We start from the raw sequence: 6,185 nt of genomic DNA on the forward strand, positions 1-6,185 counted from the left end.
CGTGCACGTCGCGAATGTGGCGCCACAAACTGCAAGTCTGGAAAAAACTGTTATGGTGTCACGGATTCTCAACCTGTGGATGTTTTTCATCGCTAAAAGGGTGTTTGGAAGCTTATAGCAGAACACAGATAACAACATGTTTGCTTGAGACAGCGCAAGCTAGCAGTAAGCTAAAGCTAATATTTACATTATAGCGATGACGCTCTCAGACCAATCAGTGACCTACAGTGTTTTCGCGTCACGTTTGGTATCAGCTCGGGTCGCTTGGAACCCCAACCAAGGTGGTACGAAAAAAGTATCGGGTACTACGTACTGCACCCAATGGAAAAGCTCCCAAAAGTAAGCTGACCCGACCCAAACTAAACCAAACCAAACCGTGGGGTACTATGCAATGGAAAAGCGCCAAAAGACCATCTTTTAGGTTCCTGGTGTATTCCATGTTGGAAATTAGCTGGGGGGAAGTAGGATGATTTGTTGATTTTGTCTGATATAATTTGTATATTGGATAATGGTTTATTTTGATAACGTATTTTGAATTGTGTTATTTAACATATTTGATTGGTTTACATTTTTTGTAAAATGGATTTATTTAAATTGTGTTTTGTGTTATCCCCTGTGTGTGTCTAATGGACTAGTCCGGTGTGTATATAAGTTCCCTCATGTGTCATTTGAATGGGTTTTTTGTTCAGGTTAGAACTCTTGTGTTAAGTTTGTTTAGTTTATGTTAGCACAGATTTGGATTTCTTTATTCAAATTTAATTAGCAATTTTTTTGGGTTTGACCTTGAATAAACCTTCTTTGTTTGGAAAACTTGTGTTCTTTTTGCCTCTGGCTGCTTGGTCCCTTACAAAGCCCATGGCAAAAAAGTTTTACGATAAAAAAACAAAAAAACAATCAGTGATTGACAGCATGAAGCAGTCGTTCGTGTTTCCCTTCAACAGTTTCGGCATAAGATTTAGATTTATAGATGTATCTGTTTCTCTGAATATTATTAACCTTTATATTATGTCAGGAAATGTATATAAAATACACAGAGGCAAGGCTCCAGTTGCAGATGAAACAAAATTTTTAATAAAGGCTTAAATAAGGGACAGAGAAAACCACTGAGCTGAGCCAGGGAGAGATAAAGTCAATAGCAAACACTGGAGATCACAACCGCCGTCCTAGACGTAGAAAACCACCCAACAGGGTCGGGGAGAGATGAGGAGACCAATCGGCAATTAAGGCCGACACAGATAGCTGGGCAGCAGTAACGACCCGTCACAGTGCTGCTGGGCAGCGGGTATATCCAAAACTCAGGACTGCAATCTGCAATTAAGGCCGACAGAAACAGCTGGGCAGCGGTCAGACCCGTCTCAGTGCTGCTGGACGGCGGGCATACTCAGAACTCAGGGCTGCTGGATAGCGGTCACCACCAGAACAATGTTCTGCTGGACAGCGGCAGGGCAGATGGAGGAAGATCAGGAATCCAGAGCGGAGGTTCTGTTATCCTATTAAGATATGGCAGAGCAGAGGCAGCAGACAGAACAGGCGAAAAAACAATAAAGGATAAAAAGTAAAAAAAATATGAATAATCCACAAACAGCGAACACGACAAGACAGGATATAAGGCAAACACAACACGAACTCGCGAGGAACAATGAACAAAGACTGCATGAAAAGAGGTGTATCCGTACTTGGAAACTCCTGTAAACACCACTGATTTTCGGAAGTATCTACTAGTTCCACTGAGGGTAAACTTCTAATTCCACCAAGTTAGCAAACTCCCGTAATGATACCAATTGGGATGTATCTTGCTGAGGGGATATTCCTGTGGTATATGCAGCCATTTGTTGCCATGGCAAATAATCCCATTGAAGATTTTGTCAGGGGACATTTTCACACCTATAGAGGTACTGGGATTTCACACCTTTGCACAATTCTAGTGTCCACATTGGTGTTTAATCTCAACACTGATTGGTTGCTTTTAAAACCCCCTCCCAAAACTCTGACAACTATTGGGACACAACTTTAAAACTTTCCAGTTGAGATGATTTGATTGGTTACACTTTTTTCTGCTCATCTGAGGGTTGCAAATTCAAAATAAGTGTTCGGAGTGTCCTGTGTGTTGCTTGTGTTTTTAAAATGTGTTTGTTGCTTCATGAAAATCACGTGCATCACGTGTTTAGTCAAAACACGTGATGCACATACACGCAGTCGACACACAGAACACACATTTTGAAATTGGGAACCACACAAATGACGGGCTGTATACATGTTGTGACAAACTTCGCATCGAGTGCTCACAAAAAAAGAAGTCACCAGCTGCCACTGTAATGTAGTAAATATCTAAATAAAATGAACAACAACTATATTGATCTTGCTTTAAGAAATCAGTCCTACACTGCAAAAAAATGACTTTCTTAGTATTTTTGTCTTGTTTTCAGTAGAAATATTATTTAAATTAAAATGCTTTTTCTTGATGAACAAAATTACCTAAGAAAATAAGTCTAGTTTTAGACAAAATAAATAAATAAATAAATAAATATACACACACGCGCACACACACACATTAAGTGAATTTGTGCTTAAAACAAGCAAAAAAAATCTGCCAATGGTGTTCTCTTTTTTCTTAAAAACTTACACAAAAAGCACAATTTTCTCACCCCATTGTTAGATATTTTTGCTCGTTTAGGCACAAATTCACTTAAATTGTATATTTTTGTCTAAAAACTAGACATATTTTCTTAGGTAATTTTGCTAATCAAGAAAATACATCTTGATTTAAGAATTTTTAGTTTTTCTACTAAAAACAAGATAAAAATCCTAAGTTAGAAAGTGATTTTTTGCAGTGTAGATTCAATTGCAGAGCTCTGTCTTGGAACTATTCAAACATTTCTCATTGTAACACTGTAATTTCTCACATTTAAGAAAACCGGTTGCATTAAACCATTTAAGTTTTAAAACACATAGATTTGAGTACTGTGAACTTAAACAAATTGAGTCACATGCAGTTATGCACTTATATTTAAGTTCACACTACCTAAATATTTAGTGCATAATTGCACAAGACTTAAGTTCACAGTACTCAAATGTATGTTTTTTAAAACTTAATGGTTTAAGGCAACCGATTTCCTTAAATGGTTTGAGTTAAGTTAACTGTTTTTACATTGTAAAGCATATACTTGTCAGCAAAGGTAACGTTGATGCACCCTCATCTGGACAGACATCTCTTTGGAGCCCTTTGGAAATATAAAAGTACATACAAGTATATGGCATAATACTAATACACATACAGATACACACACACACACACACACACACACACACACACACACACACACACACTTTAAGTGAATTTGTGCTTAAAACAAGCAAAAAATCTGCCAATGGTGTGAGAAAAATTTTTAAGTTTTCTTTTTTCTTAAAGGGGCAATAAGTAGGTATTTAAGTGTTTTTTTTTTTTAAATCAAAATCAATGTCTTTATTTATAAATATGTCCTCGTTGGTGTCAAATGACCTCTGCCAGTGATCTGACTTTTCTTTGTAAGCTTACAATTTCTTCTCTTTACTTACATTGAACGGGTAAGACCAAGGAGGCATCCATATCGTTCCGCCATATTGATAAACTAATAGCAGAGAGGGACAAAAAGCATTTGCCTACCAATGCGTTTCCATTCAGATCACGTGAACCAGCTGCAACGGACAAGGAGATCAGCGATTACATAACAGCTACCGTAGTTGCAACAAGCATTTGGAAAGGGGAGGAGCCTAGTAAGCACTGTTCGTTTGAATGCAAAATACAATGCCACCATTAGATGGGGGTACATCCTACTGATTGCCCCTTTAAAAACTTACTTAAGCACAATTTTATCACCCCATTGTTAGATATTTTTGCTTGTTTAGGCACAAATTTACTTAAATTGTATATGTTTTGTCTAAAAACTAGACATATTTTCTTAGGTAATTTTGCTTATCAAGAAAATACATCTTGATTTAAGAATATTTAGTTTTTCTACTGAAAACAAGATAAAAATCCTAAGTTAGAAAGTGATTTTTTTGCAGTGTATATTCAATTGCAGAGCTCTGCCTTGGAATTATTCAAACATTTCTCACTGTAATTTCTCACATTTAAGAAAACCGGTTGCATTAAACCATTCAAGTTTTAAAACACATAGATTTGAGTACTGTGAACTTAAACAAATTGAGTCACATGCAGTTATGCACTTATATTTAAGTTCACACTACCTAAATATAAGTGCATAATTGCACAAGACTTAAGTTCACAGTACTCAAATGTATGTTTTTTAAAACTTAATGGTTTAAGGCAACCGATTTCCTTAAATGGTTTGAGTTAAGTTAACTGTTTTTACATTGTAAAACATCAGCAAAGGTAATGTTGATGCACCCTTATCTGGACAGACTATTAACTACTGATGTTACGTTCGTGAACGAATCGTTCTTTTTGAACGAATCTTTTATGTGAACGAATCGTTCTCGTTCACGCCATCCATTGACTCATATTTCTCGTTCACTGAAATTTCCCTCCCTTCTTGAGGAGCACGGACAAATGATGCGCGGCTTTCTTTCCGCCTTCAAAGAGTGACAAAACTACGAGCCAATGGCAATCGAGTATAAGCTGTGGCCGAGCATATGATTGGCTCAACGTACTGAATGAATACGCCCTTCACTGACCGAGCCGCTGTTTTGAGTCTGAACGAACGAGAGAGAGATAGAGAGATCGCGTTCTTAAACAAACTGAATGACTGGTACAGGTTACAACCTAATGAATGAGAGAGATCGTATAGATAGCGAGTGCAACGTAAACAATCTTGTGAAAGAATCATGTGGTTTTATTTTAATAAAGTTATAGTAACCATGTTTAGGCGGACTATTTACCTTAATACAAATGATAAGCAAGGTAATTACTGTTGAAAAAATTGGTATTTCTGTTTAATATAGTTTTATATGTCTATATAGTTTAATCCACCCTTTCACCGAACTTAAATCAGTCATCTGCGTCTGAACGAAGTCTTGAACGACATGACCGAAATTATATGATTCGTGAACGAGGATCTGATGACTGACTGAACCAGAGGAGGCATGCACGGGAGTCTTTATTTACAACAAATCCAGATTAGATGTACTATGAATGTACGTGTGTCTTAATATATTCGGTAACTTGATAAAATTATGCTTAGTATTTCACAATTTGAGCTTTATTAAAAACGCATGAGTTTTTGCAAAAAGTCATTCATTGTCTTATAACACATAATGACACACATCTTCGCCACCTATTGGCGTATTTTTGTAAAATTAAGAAATGGTCACTGAACGAATCAGTGAACGAGTCTGAACGAATCATTTTGGTGAACGAACTGAAAATGAACGAGTCACCTAAATGAACGAAAATTTCCATCACTACTATTAACTATTAACATAATACTAATACACATACACACACACACACACACACACACACACACACACACACACACACACACACAACAAATCAAATGACATAAAGTTGTACATTTTGGAAAGTTTACATTAAACTGTACAAAGATACAACAATATATGATCAAAGAACTTCATAATGCACATCTTCTTACTTCATTTTCTGTGTTGATGTCCTCAGAGTCTCTGTGTTGTTCTGCAGCTTCATTACAGTAGGCTACTTCTTTATAGTTGTCTATCAAACACAGAATAAAAAAATAGAATCACATACATCATAACACATCTATTTACTATTTAACCTCTTTGATTTAATAATTTCATTATTAAACTTACATCATTTTGTCCAGATTGCAGTGACATCAATTTCTTCAGTGACTGGATCAGTCTGATGTTTTAGCTTCCACTGTTACTTCATTATATTTCTCTGTCAAACACAATTAAAAATCTAAATCACAAACATCATAACACATCTGTTTACTATTTGATTTTTAAAATTGAATGAATAAACTTACATCATCTTTACCCAGAAACCTCTTCAGCGTCCACAAAGTTGACCACAGTGTACATGACCTCTGTAAACACAAACATGGATAGACTTCATATTTAAAAAGATGAAGAACAGCAAACATATAATAGGTATGTGACAAAATGACGTAATACGCACAAGCGCTTTGTTCCCACGGCTGTGTTCCCAGCAGGTATTCAGCGCGCTCGATTGAAATGTTGTCCCAGGGTCAACATAATGTTGG

The 6,185-nt window shown here is 36.4% G+C and overlaps 1 long non-coding RNA gene across 1 annotated transcript; it reads right to left on the reverse strand.

Moving 5' to 3' along the window:
* Positions 1-3,113: 3,113 nt before the first annotated feature.
* Positions 3,114-6,185, reverse strand: LOC135730148 (uncharacterized). The gene is made up of 3 exons (XR_012337899.1): positions 5,949-6,185; positions 5,592-5,860; positions 3,114-3,221 (listed from the first exon to the last, which is right to left on the reverse strand). It is a non-coding gene; the product is annotated as an uncharacterized lncRNA (long non-coding RNA).

Source organism: Paramisgurnus dabryanus, chromosome 11, assembly GCF_030506205.2.
Source record: "Paramisgurnus dabryanus chromosome 11, PD_genome_1.1, whole genome shotgun sequence".
NCBI classification, from domain to species: domain Eukaryota; kingdom Metazoa; phylum Chordata; class Actinopteri; order Cypriniformes; family Cobitidae; genus Paramisgurnus; species Paramisgurnus dabryanus.